This window comes from Coturnix japonica, chromosome 3 (assembly GCF_054131305.1).
Source record: "Coturnix japonica strain WE chromosome 3, WE-NBRP24, whole genome shotgun sequence".
Taxonomy (NCBI): domain Eukaryota; kingdom Metazoa; phylum Chordata; class Aves; order Galliformes; family Phasianidae; genus Coturnix; species Coturnix japonica.
In genome coordinates this window covers 73,454,725-73,473,750 of record NC_140665.1, presented here as the reverse complement: position 1 = coordinate 73,473,750, position 19,026 = coordinate 73,454,725, and the positions used below count along the sequence as shown (strand labels likewise).

Sequence of the window (19,026 nt, the reverse complement as noted above, 5' to 3'; positions counted from 1 at the left end):
GGTGCCTGGGGTTCTTCCGGCCCAAGTGCAAAACCTTGCACTTTGCCGTGTTGAACCTCATTAGGTTCACCCGAGCCCAGCTTTCCAGCCTGTCAAGGTCCCTCTGAATGGCATCTGTTCCCTCCACCGTATCGACTGCACCACTCAGCTTGGTGTCATCAGCAAACTTGCTGAGGGTGCACTCCATTCCCTCATCGATGTCATTAATAAAGATGTTAAAGAGCACCGGTCCCAAGACAGACCCTTGAGGGACGCCGCTCGTTACCGGCCTCCACCTGGACATAGAGCCATTGACCACCACCCTCTGTCTGCGGCCTTTCAACCAATTGCTTATCCATCTAGTTGTCCACCCATCAAATCCACCTCCCTCCAATTTGGAGATGAGGATGTGATGGGGGACCATGTCAAAGGCCTTGCTCAGGTCCAGGTAAATGACATCGGTCGCCTTCCCTTCATCCACCAACGCCGTCACTCCATCATAGAAGGCCACAAGATTAGTTAAGCATGACCTTCCCCTGGTGAAGCCATGCTGGCTGTCTCGGATCACATGCTTGTTCTTTATGTGATCAAGCATGTTGTCCAGGAGGATCTGTTCCATAATCTTCCCAGGCACAGAGGTGAGACTCACCGGCCTGTAGTTACCCGGGTCATCCCTGCTCCCCTTCTTGTAAATGGGAGTGACGTGACCCTTCCTCCAATCATCCGGGACCTCACCTGACAGCCACGACTTCTCAAATATGATGGAGAGCGGCTCAGCAACCACCTCAGCCAGCTCCTTCAGGACCCTGGGATGCACGCCATCTGGCCCCATAGACTTATACTCATTCAGTCTAAGGAGGCACTCTCGGACTTGCTCTATCCTTACAGTGGGGAGGGATTTACCTCCTTGGTCCCCACATGGAGGTATGGGGGTGCAAGACTTAGGGACGTGAAAAAGACTAGAATCCTGGCCACCAGTGAAGACCGAGGTGAAGAACTCATTCAGCACCTCAGCTTTCTCTTCATCTGTTGAAGCCATTTCTCCTTTTAAATTTACCAGAGTAGGCACGCCCATTTTGGCCTGTCTCTTCTGGCCAATGTACCTGTAGAAGGTTTTCTTGTTGTTTTTCACATCCCTCGCCAAGTTCAGTTCTGCCTGCGCCTTGGCTTTCCTGATCCCACATCTGCAAGTTCGGACGGCATCCCTGTATTCTTCCCGGGTGACACAGCCTTGTTTCCAGAGCTTGTACACCCCCTTCTTCACCCTCAGTTCTCTTAGCAGGTCCTTGCTGAGCCATGCCGGTTTTCTACCTCTCCTGCCCACTTTCTTAATCAGGGGAATGGAGACCTCTTGTGCTGCCAGGAGGGCATCCTTGAACATCCTGAGGGGATGAACATTGCTCTGAATATCTAAAGCTGAGATTGATTTGTATCAACAATTGAAAGCAGCAATGCTTGTGGTTTCCCTGTTTGTACCTAAGTGGTGATGCAGGTTTTTTTTGCCTGTTCAAATGGTGCTACTGACAGGCTGGTTTCCTTCTTTATTTTTACCTTCTTTATTGCTGATTATGTGGTTAAACAGCCACATTCCTGTAAACATTCCACTTTATTGTGTCAGCTCATGTTCAGAAATATTTAGTATTTCTTTTTAATTGTTTGGAATTCAGATCATTTTCTCTGTGTTGAAAGTAATACAATGTAGGTACTGGTTATATATGCATGAAAACTACAAAATACTTCTGACAGAATCTTACAAAAGGAAATCCTAATAGACCAGAACGGAATGATGAGAGATTATAGAGAAAAGCTTCAGAGACAGTAGTAAACAAACAGAATGGCTGGAAAGAAATGCACTGCTTTATGTGAAATCATACTCATGTCTTACAAATAAGGGGAGAAAGCCTTATTAGCGAATTCACTGGCCTCAACTGAATGATTTTTTACAAAGAAGTGGAGAGCAAATGGTGCATATATCTAATGAGAGGTCAAAAACAAGGTGGCCATTAGTGGGAACCACCCATGGCAATTTGCTGCAGCAGCTGAGCACCTGCGTTTGGTGCAGGGGTTGAGCTGGGAGCTGGACGGGGTGCTGCTGCCCATCTGTATGCTGGTCAGTTGCTGGCTGGGTGCTCTCAGAAGTCTTTGTGTTAATGGATCCTGGAACTTGGTTTCGCTCACCTCTTGTAGTCCAGCTGGCCTGTGGTCCCATGCGAGTGCTTTACAGCATGGTACACTGCCGCTGATTATTTTCAGTACGTACAGAACATCTCTTACATACAAACGTGCAGAGAATATTGTTCCTTGGTCTAACATTGCTATTTCTGCAGGAACAGTTTCTATTAACTGTTGACAAATGTCTCACCTATGTACAATTCAATCGATTCTGCAACAAGGACCACCCTGGACGTTAATCAATGCCTTTCAGAGCAAAAACCCATGTACAGCTTTTATACCCTGCTCTGCCACAGGTGAGCAAAAAGTGAATTTGATGTTCATGCTTATAACACAGAACTGAAGTGCTATTGCCACCCTTTGTTCCCATTGCACCTTCCCACTTGCCAGCGGCTGATATTTAGGCAGATGCTCTCCTTATCTGAGGCTTTCCCAGCCGCTGGGCTCTGTAGCTAAATTCTGTCTGATCTGTCCATGAGTTCCAGTAGTGTTTAATTCCAGAGGCAGCACAAAAACGACAGGGAAACAAGTGCAATGCATGGTGTGCTCTCTTTTAGGATGAGAGGTGATGGCCTCAGGTTGTGCCGGTCGGGGGATGGTTATTAGGAACAGTTTCTTGTGTCTGCAGCTGAGATACTAGACTCCCTCTGTAGTCAGACCTCCAGTCTGTGCAGCCCTGCATTGTGACTCAGCTGAGTGCCTTCTGGCTGCTGTGACCCAGACCTATACATAGGATGGGCAAATACATCACAAGGAGTGGCTGCTGGAGGCCAGGAAGGCATTTTGGCTGCCCACCAAGGCACTGAGCCACTGTACCTGCTGCTGTGTGCACAGAATGAACTGGGTTGCTCTGTGGGTGACAGTGGGAGTGCAGACACCTGAACTTCAGTGACTTGTGCTGGAGCTGACTCAGTGTGCCGCCAGGCTCTGAGTTAATCCAATACAGGATATTCTTGCTGGAGGTGTGGAAGCTTTGTGATCTTTTTTCTTTTTTCTTCAGCACATGCTCACCGGGCAGTGTTTTCTACACATCTGAAGCACAGTTGTCTATCTTGGAGCTTTTTATTTTCCTCTGAATGTACATAAAAGCCCTTCTGTAAGGAGAATGCAGTTTTCAGAGGTTGACCAGTGATACAGATCTTGTGAATTACTTTGATTGCTGGATCCGAGCTACACATATTTGAGAGCGAACCAACCAACACTTAATTCCACAGATTTTTGGGCTAACGTGGGCAGTCCTGGGCTGTGGGTTGCCTTGAGTTTGATTTGGGTTTTGTCTTGATTAGAGTTGAACACCAATGAGGGAAGGATGTGTTTGAGATAGAGTGAGCTATCAGCTTCTCCCATATTTAGCTGTCTTTGACAGAAGAACTTTTCAAAGCTATCCATAACCTGGTGCTGAACCTCTAAACAAGCAGGCAAATGGCCATCCCCCATGTATGCATGTGGAGGTTCCAGTGTGTGTCATTAAAAAACCCTGTCTCCTTATTCAGATCTTTTTGAAGCAGAAGTTATTGTAGCTGTAGTCTGGATTCATCCCAAGGCTTTTATTTTTTTTTTTTTCTGTATAATTTTTATGTGAAGAAATATTCTACTAAATGATGGACACTTGTGTAATGTTCTTGGTCTTATGGGATCTTATTAACGTAACTTTTTACAAATTCAAAAGCAAGAATAATCTTGCTTCATTTTATTCCTTTCTGAGGTATTTAAATGTTCTTTGGGGCAATGTGATTTTCCTACGTTGGTTGGAGAAATTCAGATTTAAAAAGAAAAATCTCTCTTTAGCCCAGACTTACATCTTGGCTGCTCAGACATTGCATCTATTTAATTTGTTGGTAACTGGGAAGGGAAAGAAAAAAATCTCAGTTCAGGTTTTAATAGAGCTGCTTTAGTGCTGTGGTAAATGACTTACCATTCTCATTTGTCCAAATTCACTCAGTCCTGGGCCAGAGTAAATGTTCCTGTGTTGTCAATACAACAGTAGTATTGTATACATTTGTAATACAGATTCTCTTCTCTGTTATCAGTCAGCCTTTCTGATTTTCCTTTTATTGGCAAAATTTTGTGTTTTAACAAGCAGAAGTTTTGAGGCAGGCCTGGCTGCTTTGTTCCTATGGAAACAGAAGACTGTCTTCAAACAAACTGAGTTGCTGTGGCAACATAGGTGCATACAGAGGTGTGCTGAGGCAGTGTGGGGTCATCCTCTTGCACTGTGGAAGCCAGTGCCGGATGCCCCAGGAGGGAGAAAAGGTATCTATTCTGTTATGTTGTGTCACTTCTCAGTAGATTTATTGAATCTGTTACTGATGAGTAGCCTTGAAGAAGTTAAAATTTGTTCTTATTTTTAAGTCAGCTCGCAAATATTTGTAATCAAAACACAAATGATGGCAGTTTTAGTATGAGATGCTGGAGAGCAGCACCGTTGAAAGAGATCTGAGGATTCTGATTGACAGCGAGTTGAACATGAGCCAGCTACACAGCTGCCCTGGCAGCCTGAAGGGCCAACCATGCCCTGCAGTGCACCAGGTCCAGCACTGCCACCAGGTGAGAGGAGGCATTGTCCTGTTGTGCTCTGCACTGTGTGACCTCACATCCAACTCTGGGTACAAATTGGGTGCCACAGTGCAAAAAGGACATAAAACCATTAGAGGGCATCCAAAGGAGAGCTCCAAAGATGGAGAAGGGTCTAAGGACAAGGTGTATGAGAAGCATCAGGTTGTGGATTAGAAAAAGGCTCTTCACCAAAGACAGTGGTCAGGCAATTGGCACAGTCCAGTCCAAAGCTTCTGGAATTCAAGAAGCATCTGAACAATGCTCTCAGACATAGGGTCTGAATGTTGGACAATCCTGTATGGAGCCAGGAGTTGGATTCAAGCAGCTGATCCTTTTAGCTGCTTTCCAATGGGATGATCTGTGGCAGTCCAGCATGTATTTGTAGGCATAAAACAAAGTCCTGTTGGAAATATTTTCTCCTCTTTAAAGTAAAAAAATAATCCATGTAAAATATGTAGAGATGATGTGGGTAAGACGTAATCATAGCACAGTATAGCAAGTAAAAGGAAAAGTCTGACTCATTTGTTGAAAGCTGTATATACCCACCTGGAACGAAGTGTCAGGGAGGGCTGTAGCAAAGCGGCAACTGCATGCTGTGCAACCTGGCTGGGCTGTTAGTCATGCCAGAGGAGCTTTTTGTCATGCATATTTAAAACCAGATAGGTTTGTTGAAGCACTGCATGATAAAAGTGTTCTCCTTGTGGAGTCAGAAGAAATGCCTGCCTCCTTCCCTCTGAAGATACAAAAGCTGGTAGATGACTGAGCAGCTGTGGGCTGGCAGAGGGAGTGGGCATCCTGCTTCCCCTTCCCACCTCACTGGCCTCTACTTTTAGCCCTGTTCTCCTTGACCAAGTCTTGAGTGGCACTGGCACAGACAAACACAAAATTTGGGATATCAACTCTAACAAGGATAAAGCAGCATAAAACCACTTTAGAAAGGAGTTATCTGCTTCAGTTTACGTTGTGATAAGTGCACTGTGAATTACTGCAAGCAAATGTGGGCAGGAAAAGCAACAGTGCTGCCAGGTGCATGCTCTGGAGTGCCATAAGGGATGTAGGAGTTACAGGTCTAGATGTGAGGCGTTTAGGAGATGAAAGGAAGCAAATTGTGACCAGGAAGTTTGTAATTTAGGGATTTAGGTTAACTTCAAAATGGGAAAAGCCTTTACCATATTGAATGGTTTATGCTGTAAAGTGATTAAAGGCACAGATACCCTTACACCACTGGGAGGAGAAAGTGAAAATAGTATATCAAATATAACTGTGCTTTAAATTTTTGCAACAAGGCTTCTGAAAAACAGGAACCTTTAAGTAGCAGGTGCCTGAGTGTGGAGGGTGTAAGCCAACTCTAAGAGGTACAAGTGGCAGCTGAGTGCCACAGTGCCCATCGGATGAGTAATTTCAATTGTACCTAAAGGAGCAGCCATATCCTATATCTGTTAAGGGCTGAGCTGATACAGAAGTGTATCCAGTGCCTCTGGTAGCTCAGATTGGAGGAGGGGGTTTGCCCTTACCATATCATAGCCACTGGGAGTTTTATGTAAGGCAGTCTTTCCCTACACCCCAGCCTAGGTCTTTCAGCAAGATGGATGAGTAAAAGCAGAGCAGGTTCTATGTGGTATCATGCTTAAATCCAAACAAAGTGTTTGAATAGCTATTTTCAATCCATTTATAGTCCTGTCAAGATTCCTGTGCCATTCCAATTACAATTCTGTGATTCTGTGATTCCTCCTGCAGCAAATGTGTCTATTAATGGGGCTTCTCTCATACACTTGTTAAATAGACCGTGTTTTTCTTTGCTGTGAAATTATTTTCCTGTACAGAATATCAAAAACAGAAGTCTTGAATAATAGATATCCTGAGTGGAAGGGTTTCTATGCAGACATTGTGCTACGTGTTCTTAAAGCAGATAAATAAGCTTAATAATTTAATGTCTTCCTTATTTTTCTCCTCACGAACTGCACAAAACTTGCCATTAGCGCTCCAGTTTACATGACAAGCTACTGCAGGGCCCCCCTTTTGCAGGACACCAGTGCTAAATTGGAAGCAAGATTTTCATTGAGTTTTAGCTTGGATTGAAATAATTTCTTACATTTGATACGTCTCTAAAAACTCTGCTTTGCAGGGTGTTTGGTCAGGCAGTCACAGCTGTGTCCTGCAGAACCACCCATGGTCAATGAACAGGGAAATGCTGTATCCAATAACATACCTTTACATGCCAAAGCAGCAATTTGGTGAATTATTTTTTGGACTTACGAGACTGATTACTGGTTTAGCTTACCTCATCAGTGCTGTTGTCCCTGTTTCTCCACCCACCCTGTCCAGTTTAAAGACTCCAGCCACCTGCTGTGCACAGACATAGCTTAGTGCTCCATGGCGCTATGTGTTCATGTGTGTCTGTCTGTGCCATTACTGCTATCACCACCCCCCTTGGTAGCATCTTCTCTGTGCCACTCAGCTCTCCTTCCTTCTCTCAAACAGAGCGACTGATGGCTGTAATCAGCTAAGATTGATCCCATTTCTATTTCAGTTGTAAAGTTGGTGTGCCCTCAGTTTTTCCTATTTCTGTTTGTCTAATAGGAAAAACAGCATCTCCCAGCAAACCATGTCTTAAGTAAGAATTAAAAAATAAGCCAACCCTTTATCGCATACTGAGAACATGGTGTCTTGTCTGTGTAAGGAAGAGATTTGCCATTCTCTCTTGATAATGAAAGTGTAACTTGTCTTGGTAAGCACCTGAATTGTTCCCTTGCATTCTGACAGAAAAATAAGAGTAAGAATAGTAATGAAATGTCAGTATGTACCTATGGCTACAGGAGAGCTTTTCCCAGCACTACGCTATTGCTTTAGAAAATGATTTCTTAAACTTTCGTGACTAATGGGGATCTGATAGGAAAGCCAATGGGTAGAGATCAAAGTTTTATGTAGTCTATTTCTGATTATCTTTATGACTACTTCAGAGTAACAGCAAAGAAGAATTGAGCGTGTCTCCTTTCCCTTTTTATTGTCAGAAGTGAGGAGTGCCCATGACTCCTGCGTATAACTGCTTCTTTTTCAATTAGGAAACCCTTCTGCTGTGAAGATGTCTTGGGGCACCTTAGGAGAGAATACAGCTGGGACATGACACAGGTGGTCTGCTCATCACCTAAGATGACACTTGTTTTAGCTGCTCCTCGCTGGGGTTATCAAGTCAACAGAAAAATGTTGCTCTGCGTGAAACAGGACACTGACAAGCCTGGAGTATGTCTCAGGTGGGTGAACCCCTACAGAAAGAACACATAATGCAATTTTTGTCTGTATTCTGTGCACAGTTGTACCGCTAATGACACACAGAGGTGTTCTTGGCACTCCAGGCAACTTCCGAAGTACAAGTGTGTTTGCTTTCATTTCCTCTTCTGCTGACGGCTGTTGTGGCAGAGTTGGCAAATAAATTCTGTTTACCCAAGGGAGTAGGAGGGCAAGGTGAGTTCAGAATTTGTATTCGTCTAATCTGAGCTGTGTGCAGTGAAACCTGAAGAGTGAAATTTTAATCAATAAATAATGATTGCATACTTCTTTTTAATTTGGTGGAATCTCTTCTTTGCAAAGCCAGTAAGAACTAATCTAATTGGAAGCAGGGTGACAATACTTAGGAATTGTGCAGAGGGATGTGCACACAACCTGAATGCTAGAAGAGGAGCTTACAGAACTAAATCCATAAAATAAGGGTTACCTGGGGATGTCTCCTAGCATGTGCTGCTTGATAGGTGAGCGTATGCCTCATGAGGGATGAATCCATCACTCAGGACAGAAGTGTCTCTACAGCAACACATTGGAGGTGCCCGATCTGCAGCTGTAGAATGTCCCCTCCTGATTCAGATCGAGCTCTGTATATGCACAGCTCAACGTGTACTGAGGTAGGAGAATAGTGCTTACCTTGCTCTGCTGGGGCTGTTCAACCCCACTGTTCTGTAAGGGCACAAACATCTTCCTCTGTGGCCCTATCTACATGCTTGCCTTGTCAATCCAGCTACTGTTTCCTCACAAAGTGGAAAATTACACATTAGATCCTGGTGCACCTTACTGGAAGGTCAACAATTTGACAGAATAGGACCCACTATCCTGTCAGTGAACTTGCACCAGCACTTTTGGGAGTGGGCCCCATGCAAAAATAGTAGGAAGAGAGTAGGAAGGAAAAAGGTTGGTCTCTTGGGAAGACAGTCCTAGGGCTTTCTCTGATGCTTCCTAAGATTGCTTCTGTTGGCCCAAAGAAGACTCTGGATGCTGTTGCTCAGCAAAGTTGACAGTTCGGTTTGTGCTTGAAATGAGAGCTAAATGAGACTTCTCTAGGGCAGCTGAGAAGGAATTGCTCAATATGAAGAAAGATGAGACTGGCCCACACTTGGTAGTGTTTTTTCAGTGTTTTCAGATCCTGGTCACACATGGTTTCAGCCTGTGTTTCTTGTACCTCAACAGAAACTTTGTTCTTGTGCTCTTGGAAAAGCAAATTGAGAATAATTGGCTTAGTTCTATGTCCACTAGTCATCCATCTCTCTGGAACTAAAAATGATGCTTTTGTCTGTAAGGTTCGGTAAGTAAGCACACTAATTTTGGTGGATCTTTTTCAGAGAAACACTGTTGACTCTGTATGTTTGTGCTGGCACTGAATGTACTTCCCAGCCTGTCTGGCAGATAGCCTGATGCAACAAGGATTGCTGCAGTGCACTTAGCTAAGTATGACATAGGTTCTTCCGTATCAGTCACAAAAATACAGCCCGTTGTCATGTTACTGCTTTGGGGTAATTTCATGTGTCGGACGGGGGCAAAAAATGCTGCATTTCTTCTCCTCCATCTCAACCTTCACTGGAGTGAATGAATGACAGCATAACAGGGAATAAAGATACTGAGGAAGCATGAACTTGACACAAATGGCAATTGCAGAGTGCCTCTGAGAATTTATTGAAGAAATGCCAAGCTCAAAAACCAGAGAAAAGAGCTGAGAAAAACGTAAATACTTTGACCAGTGGATGTTAGTCCACAAGGGTGTTTAAAGACAGGAATCTGACACCCTAAGAAGTGTTTTTAAAATACAATGAAATTGGCTTGTAATTCTGTAATGCGCCTGCGTGGATCAAGGGGTGATGTTGAATGTTAGCTTCTTTGCTTCTTCAGTTTCCATAAGCCTGGGTTCAGCCTCAAAGGCATAATCTCTTGCTGTTGTCTGGGCTTGCAAAGGACTGATTTGATGAACGTATAAACATATGTCGTCTCCCTCATCTCTTCCCACTGGGGAAAATCATTTTTTGGTCTGGCAGAACTTATTTAAATGTCAGATTTGTTTGAAAACTTCCTTGTTTCTTTTTTAAGCCTGGCATTTTTTCTTGTCTAGATTGTTCTTGAAAACAAATATTAAAGTGGATTTGTAATAAAAAAATCATCTATGGAAAGTCATCTGTTCTGCGTAATTACTGCAGGTGCTGTCAGAATGGTATAATTTCAGTCTTTTTTTTTTAGTGGAAGAAATGGAGCTAATAATTATAAGCACTCCCATTGTTTAGGAAGTACGCTACTCAAAATGATTTCAGTTTTTTAATGACAAGTGATTTCTCTCACCCCAAGGAGCATTTTGGAACATCCACACAACCACCTGCATAAACCCCAGGAGGAAAAGGTGTAGGACGTTCTTTTCAGCTGTGGTGCAGGTAGGTGCAAGGATCTGAGTGCTGTATGCAGTATTTGTAGCAAACAGTCCTTATAGAATGGTTTAGGATGGAAGGGATCTTAAAGGTCATCTATCATCTTCTAAAAGAGAGTCTCTGAGTGCACTGAGATCATAGTCAACTCTGTTCAGCTGGAGAAGAGGCAGTCAGCAGCTACAGCCCTGGTAAGGTGTGGCTAAGCAGAGAGATGGGAGATTTCTTCCTCTAGAATGTTCTACTTTACCTTTAAACCGGTTCTCCAACATTCTATTTTATTGCTTCTGCTTAGAAAAAAAACCCTATTTATTAAAAGTTCTGGAAGTCAAGTTAAGTACTTCGTGTCCCCTTTCTGCCTACACTGTTTTTTGTCTTGCTTAATTGCATCTGTGTTTCTGCAGGAGGCGAGATTCCAAGTGTCTTTACTCTGCAGTGCAGTCACAGCTCCCAGAAAGCTGTCTTATGTTTATTCCCACTACTCTGCATGACTGACTGTGCTACAGTCCTTTCTCTCAGTAAGTACTTAACAGCTCAAATCTGTTAAGACTTCAGTAATGTTGCTCTTTGCTTCTATAGCCCACTTCCACAGCTTTATTGCTGGTACCATGCACCTCCCACTGTCTAATAACAGGTTTCACTCTTAGGTATGTAAGAGACTTTATGAAACATCTGGTAAATAAGAGTATTTGGCTGGTATCAGGATGTTTTCTGTTGAAAGACCAGCTTGATATTTGTATTTAAATGGCTATATTCAACAAGCAGATGAGGGGACAACTGCTGGTTGTTAAATTCAACAGATCTTTGTGAATGAAGCTAGTAGCTCGAAAGCCAATAACGTAAAAATTAAGTATCTGGGTTAGACTTGTCTCTGGTGGGGTAGGCAAATAGGATGGTTTGCTCTTAAAACAGCAAAAGTTTAACAGAACAGCAGCAGCTTTTTGTTTATAACTCAAGTTAAGAAAAATTTTCCCTCACACTGGGAAGGGGAAATTGTAAACCATTGACAAAATGGCACCTGGCATGGACATGCGTATGAAGCTGCATGGTGACAACGGCCAGGAAAGATGGATAAAAGTTTGCTGAAGCTGGGAAGTGCAATGTGTGCTAAGCACTAAATACCTGGAGAGTGATGAGAGAAAGCAAGTCAGAAAATACACAATAGGTGGAGCCATAAATAAATTTAATCAGACAGACAGTAAAACCCATAACAAATTTAAAAGAAGATAGACATGGATGAGATGAAAGTGCTGAGAGGCTTGAAATGGAGTACAGAGAAACTGATAATAAAATTACCTTCATGTAAAAATGATGCCACAGGGGAAAGACATTATCATTGTATTTGAGGGTAGGAAAAAAAAACGGAGAGATCTCTCTGTACTCCCTCATTCAGCATGCTGTTTGGGCAAGTTTTCTTCAAGGCACAGAGGAAAATGATCTGTAGCTACAATGTGTATGGTTATTTGAGCAGCATGTTAAACTTTTCTGTGGAACTCTCCCACTGCTGTGGCAGTGGAGCAGATAGGGTACCGAGGAACAGATTTGATGTGTCTTGCTTAAGATTTCAGTGGCTGAGCCAGAAATCAAAACCAAATGCTACAGAGATCATTGGCTGTTAGGTGTGAAGTGAGTTACCTCTGGGACAGGAAAGTGTTGCAGCCATATTGGTGTGGCTCTGTGTCAGGAATAATGAGCCTTGAAGAGATGTGGCTAATGAATGAGCTTAATGCCACTCATACACAACTCTGGGGAGATTAACTAGCACTACATGTAATTACCATCATAAGAGGTGCTGGCTGAAATATGCTCACAATAGGCACGGCAAACAATGATAGAGAGCTCATAGCTCAGGATCAACACTGTTAGCTTCTCTGTTCTTTCTAGTTATTTCAATTATCAGTCATGTACAACCAGAGCTTAAAACTTACACAGCTTGACTTGAAGAGGAAGCTGCCATTTCAATACAGCCATCTTGATGGTGAAAGTTCAAGTGAGGATTTGACAGACTCACTTGAGTACTCATAGTCCATAAATATTCTTAAGGGAGTTTGAGGCAACACTTCAGTTGTGAGAATAAATGTCTGTGACCTCAAACCTAAGCTATCTAGATTTCTTGAAACATCAGGCTTGGCCGGCAGAAAGGGCAGCTATGGATGCCAGCATTTGGATGAGAGAGAATGAAAGGATAGTTTGTCTGCCTTATAAGTCTCCAAGGTTTTCTTAATCATAAGACAGTGTTAGTGTATCTTTAGTTTTATGTCAAGCTTTTGTGCTCTTGAGTCAAGTTTTACGTTAAAAACAAAGCAACCAAGGAAACAAAGAACAGAATCTCATCAACTTAATTTGGCGTTACTTAACTCTGTTCTTGGATGTCAGGGTTTTCACTCGATGTTGTACTCTACAAGCTCAGAGAACACAGCCCCTTTTCATTATCATTGTAGCAGACTTATTAAAAGATAATTACTTATTCATCGGGAACTTGAATAGTAAGAACAATTTAAGGATTTTATCTGTTTCATTTTCAGTCCCTCTCATGTAATCCAAAGACTATTCTTCCTCAGAGACGTATGAAAGGTGGAAGAATTTAATAATTAGTTCTTGTTGGAGAGAAGCACCTCAACAGTAATTGTGTCTTTCAGGAGGAGACTTCAGGCATATAGTTTCCACCCACTCTGATCATTAAACCAGCACTGTGAATAGTTTCACAGTTGTATCCCCATCAGGTTGATGCCAATTTATGACTGTTATGTTCTTTTAAGTACTAAAATCTCATTTTCTTTTCATGAATACAGATAAGGTCTGTTAGTTTTATTATGAGGTGTGTAGTATGATTCTGTAAATCTTCCTGTTGTTTATATTATTTCAGCTGTTTGAACTTCAATCCCTTCTCACAAACCAGCTCAACATGAGAATTAGCCTATTACGCATATCACTGAAGAATTTTTCATGTTTGACAGCCTATATGTATTTGCATTCTATTTGTATCTTAGTCTTCTAAACCTTGCACTTGGCTATTGTGTGCTCTTGTGGTCCTGGATGTTATTTTACACCTCCTTGGGAATAGCTGTGGATGTGTTTGTCTGGAATACAGAGGGCTAAATTGTTCTTGAACCTTGTAGCATCACCCTCTATCCATTCTTTTCCATTCTGTTAAGTTCCAGTTTAGAACAAGTTGCCTTTGAGCACCTCAGAAACATTATTGACTTAGAAACACAGAAATGGTGCTTTTATTTGCTCTGGCAAAACCCATGAACTGTTTTTGACCTAAATGACCTGAACAGAAGTGGTTTACCACTATCAAAGAAAGATCTCGGATAGACACAAAATCTTCCTGTTGGACTAACAGATTTCATACTTGCATAGTCTCTTACAAAAAAAACCCCAAAAAACAAAAAACAAACAAAAAAGCAAACAAACAAACAAACAAAAACAACAACAAAAAACCCCCTAAACCAATGATACTTCAACTGAAATAGGTTTGCTTGCTACCTGTTGCACAGGAACGTTTTCAGACCTTTAGGGCAAACTTTTCTAAACTGAAATAATACTTATACAGTTGGATGACTGCAGTGCTAAATCATCAGAGGAGAAAGGCCTGCAGGTTAGCAAGTTAGGTCTATGATGGGAGCCGCCTTTTTCAAAGGAGCAGGAACAAATACTGCCCACTTAGTTACAGGTTAAAAGTTTTGACTTTCTGCCCTTGTACTAACTAGCAGGATCCTTACATTTTTCATCCCTGTTCTCCGTGCTCTCCTTTTGACAAAACTGCTTGGCCCTTCGTGCACTCTGGTTTCCATCACGCAAAAGACGAAACATTCTAGTCCTCTCTCTGGCACAGTAGGCAGCTTAAAAATACTCTGCTGAACTCAAGAGTCAGATCTGAGCCTGTCCAAAAATCTGAAGTCTTCAGACTTCAGCATGTACTTAAATATTAAAAGCTGTTTCGGAGAACTAGCCTTGTCCAAGCTGAAAGATTATTTCTTTGAAGAAATGTGACTCACAAGGATTAGAGGCTAAAACCCCTATCGCTGTGGAAGAACATCAGAAGTTTTACCAAAGAAAACTTCCAAAAGCTGGAAGTGGCTAAAAGTCAAGATGTTACATTCGGAATGCAGTGAGTTATGGTATTGTATCAGATGGGGATTTGAAATTATTATTATTATTATTATTTTTAACAGCGAAGCTGTTAGAAAGCAAAATTTCCATTGGCGGTGAAATGAGGTATTAGTTCTAAAGTTATGTTTGATATTTTAAATGCCAAAAATAAATGAAAACTGTTAGCATTATAGGAGTCCCTGTCAATCACCTTGAAGCAGGGAGGCAATTTCTTCCCCTCAAGGGCTGTTTCTTTCTTTGTAGATGCTGATTCACTTTTGGTCACATATATTTTTTTCATGCACCTGCCAGTAGAGTCCTAGATCACAACTGCACGTAAGCAGGGTTTGTTTTTGTAATACAGAAATGATATTTAAGGGACTCCCCCAAAATATTTTTCCTTCTTAAATGAATGTAATCTTTGCAGTGCCTGCTTGTAGTGTCTGTACTGCTTGTGTTGGCCAGTTGCTGTTATTGTAGAAGCGGTTGTGTGTGAATGTATATGAATTCTGAGGAAACTAAATTGCCACTGTGTAATCAGTACAGAACAAATACCTGCTTATTATCATACTGTCAAGTTTTTCACAGATTGCTCCTGTCAATTGTATTTACTACAATCAGATGAGGTTGGGAAGTGTAGTTCATAATTGTGCTGTATAATGAAAAACAGACTGAAAAGAACATTGGTTTTGTGGCATATTACTGTTTCTGCCTACTTCCCGCCCTGGTTTATCCCTTAGAGATCTACAAAAGATTAACCGCTACTTGCTTGTTTTTGTTTTAATTATTATTATTATTTATTTTTTGAGCTATGAAATGCACAGCCTCATCCCTCTATAATATCAATCCCTACGTCGCAGGTATCAGCCACCTTTTATTTCTTCCAAATCATTTAACAGATTAACATCAATCAAGGTAAAATTTTGCTCAGCTTGTGCTTAGCTTTGATGGTATAGCTTCAGAAGCAGTGCTTTGTGCCTGCTCTGATGGTATCTGCTTATCCAGCAAAAGTTGTTTTATCATGCACCTAATGATGCCTCACAGAAAGTATTGTGATGATTTTTATGGTGAATTATGTAGTGGGTTCAGCTTATTTCTGAGGATGCAATTTCTATGGCAGTGAACAATCAAACGCATTTCGGACAGCGAGGAAAACCTACTGTAGGTTACGTGCTCTCCTCTACTAAGGAGGAGTCAACAACAATAGCCAACAGGAAGGGAAACACTCCAGATTCTAGGCTTCACTGAAACTTCACACCCTGCCTCTATTAAGGGCTGATCAGAAGATGACAGCTTTTTTTTAGAGGACCAACAAATGAATGACTGAACATCATCTCTTTTGTGTCTAAGAGACTGAAGAAGCATTTTCATGTCTTGTCTTTGCAGTGATGCGCCTGTCTGAGCACATTCCCATCTATCCCCCAGGGAGAGAATGTAGCACACTCAAGCCTGCTTGAACTATGATTTCAGCTGCAACAGGCAGAGCAAGGACTGAACAGGGAACTGGGTGAAATAAAGTCAATCTAAACTTGTGGGTTAATACCTGCAAGACATGCCAATATTGATGTGCCGGACAGTCCCTTCCACCAAAGTGCAGAATGTGGATCTGTGAAAGGATTACAGAGAGCTGCAGAAAAAGCTGCACTCAGAAACCCGGTGATACTTTCAGTGGAAAGATTTCCTTCCTTCAGCTTCAGAACAGGCAGCTTCAGGGACACCTGAATATCAGTGGCAGGTTCTACGAGCACTTGTAAGCCTGAGCTGATGTCTGAAGGCAGAACTGAAATTAAGGTTCCTGATACCTTTCCAGTAGGGAATTCAGAATCTGAAAGATACAATGGCTTCAGATTCTATTGCAGAGCACCACAGCAGATTCAGTGCAAAGTGAATTACAACAATGCTTTTCTGATTCTCAGTCCTTAAAATAAAGCACAAATAACCTGGAAGAGCTATCGCTTAGGACAGTTAGCCATGTTTGTGACTTCTACCAGTTACCGTGGTGTATCAAATACAGAGGGTGAACATGACATTCTGATAAGGCTTTCAACTATGCTGTAGCTTATAAATTTAAGTGCCACGGAGCGTATTGCGGTGCTGTAGTGTATTGATGCAGTGCTGTGCAGGCATCACAGATTATTTTGCTAAAGTATAACAGAATCATAAGAACAAACTAGGGTATAATGCCTTTGATTCATGAATAGTCTTGCTGGAAGAAAGCTGCTTCATATCAAACACAATATTTAGAAAACAATACTTGGAATTTCTTGGAATGAAACCTTGTCATCTGTTCCCTCCCTGTTTTTTTTGGGTGAAACATGCCAGATGGAAAGATTTTATGCTGTGACCAATGCGCCAAAGAAGAGAGTTGTTGTGTTAAGAAGAGGTCTGGATGAGATAACATAGGCTAGATAGCTTGCCACAGCTGGGCAAATGACCATGAAGGCAGCCGCAGGACTAATCTGGCACGACATGAAAGCACAGGCTGTAAGTATTGTGGGCAACTTATTTTTACTTTTCAGAATTTAAAATTGACTGAGAGGTAACTGCAAGTGTTGGAGGTGAGAGAGCTGTTCAAGGGTTCGGTTATGGATGTTTGATGTCTGTCAAGAAGGGCTGTATGCTTCAACCACTGACACTAAAAAGAGACGTTGGTTTCTTCCAAGCTTAAGCCTCACTTTGTTTTTAAGGGAATTAGGGCAAATCAAACAGCTGTAAATAATTCATAAAATTGGATTGCAAATTTGGTGCTTAAATATAACTACAAATTACATGTAATATCTGCATTGTGTTCATGTAAGAAAATTAATCACATCAAGATGCCAATAATCATTTAGACAAGGTCAGAGCTGGTTCATATTTTAAACATCTACGAGTGGTAAACTGGGCATGACCTTACTTGATGATCATTTTAGTTATCAAAAGCTAGTTCAGAACATTCAGGTTGTAGAGAGAACACAGAATGAAGGCCACGCTAAGTCAAAAGGAATGAATGTTATAGGTTTGTAATTCCGAATAAATTGTGGAGCTTGAGGTACTTTCAGAGAAAAATGGAAACAATTTTTTGTTGACCTTGAAGCCTTGAATTTGCTGCTACGCTTGGCCATCAGCAACGCTGGAAAGGTCACTGAGGCAGCCTTTTCACAGGTCTGCAACTCTGAAAAGTTTCTTTGAATGCAGTACAGGAAAAAAAAAACAAAAGGTAAATATGTTCAAGTTTGCTTCTTTATAACTTTTTTTACAAACATAGAAATGCATCCAAATGCCTTTATTCTTGTAACATAATACTACTTGGAAGAGATCCTGGCAAGTCCCACTGTTGCCTTTCATTTAAATCACCTGAGATATGTAAGGACTGCAAGGCTCTTTTCCAAGACTGTTTTTGTTTGTTAGTTTCTTTTTGTTTTGTTTTGTTTTGTTTTGTTTTTTGAAGTGCTGGTATCAAGTCTGATTAAGTTCCAGTGTTTTTATTTGTTTGCTTGCTTTTTCGATGGCTGCTAAAATTCAGGCAGCTACTGACTACATGAATCTAAAAATCTGGTTGACAATCTATCTGCACTTTGTGCTTTAATTGTAAACACAGTCTTTAGCTGTATGCACTAAACTCTGGACTGATGCCATGGTTGCAAAGCCAGAAGGGAGCAGATGCTGCAGATAAAGCTCCATCCTCATTCTGGTCAGCCACAATCTGAATGCATGCAGCTCTCCACATTCTCTCAGCAGAATTCCTTTGCCTTTTAGAAAATTCCACTGATTTATCTTTACTCAAGAGTTTGTGCCTCTGGAGTTCCACATCTCATCTGGAAAGAGCACATATATTTTGTTGCTGTTACAAAAAAATACTGAATTCTGTATTTTTACCAATAGTAAGTGAAACTGACATTGAGAACATGAGAAAATACTACAAATCTGATTCATTAGTCTAGATGTGCTTTCGTGTTGTTTGGCATCTGCTGCATTTGGCACCAAAGATGCCTCTAATCTTTCCTTGAAGGAGCAGATCAAAGGAGATGAGGTGGAAGTGCAGTATTGGCTACATGGAGCTTCCTTCTTGGAGAAGGAATTGGAGTGCTGAGTTGTTTTTGAGCCTAAGAAATACAAACCAAATCCTGAGTCATGCTGCCTTTTAAATGTCAATGAAATTAGTAGAAGGGAGGTTCCATTGTGTTTATTCAATTCTGATAGTGATGCATAAGCACTGATTCTATATTTCTTAGACAAAGATGGCAGCACTGTCCGAGATCACAACTCTGCCTGGAGAGAACATGAGATGAAAACCTGTTTCACTGATGTTCTTACTTGTAGATGACCTGTAGTGAGTGCAAGAAGGCAAATGGATCTGAACCATAGAGGCTGGTGCTAAAGAATAAATACCTGAACGCTAGCAAGGACTCACCAGGAAGTTCAATGGTAAGTATCACAGCAGGGTGAGGGCTCTGCTGGGCTGCTGTGCAAGACCACTCTGTGGCTGTGAAGGAGGAATGAGCTCTACCGGCCTCCCCTCCATCCCTCCCCACCACACCTCCCTCCCCGCCGGCTGCCCGCCGCCTCCACC

At 41.8% G+C, this 19,026-nt stretch overlaps 1 protein-coding gene across 8 annotated transcripts in view; it reads left to right on the top strand.

The window, feature by feature from the left end:
* CYB5R4 (cytochrome b5 reductase 4) overlaps positions 1-19,026 on the top strand; it is a 52,034-nt gene that overhangs the window by 28,386 nt on the left and 4,622 nt on the right. Inside the window, exons 18-24 of one of the 8 annotated variants that reach the window (XR_014944176.1) lie at positions 7,770-8,169; positions 8,454-8,603; positions 9,315-9,420; positions 10,306-10,388; positions 10,784-10,897; positions 15,861-16,958; positions 18,689-18,881. The gene's annotated coding sequence lies outside the window, so the exon portion shown is untranslated. Of the gene's footprint in view, positions 1-2,306; positions 2,448-7,769; positions 8,262-8,453; positions 8,604-9,162; positions 9,278-9,314; positions 9,421-10,200; positions 10,389-10,783; positions 10,898-15,860; positions 16,959-18,688; positions 18,882-19,026 lie in introns of those variants that run through there. The other 7 variants (XR_014944177.1, XR_014944180.1, XR_014944182.1 and 4 more) reach the window with 7 other exon arrangements.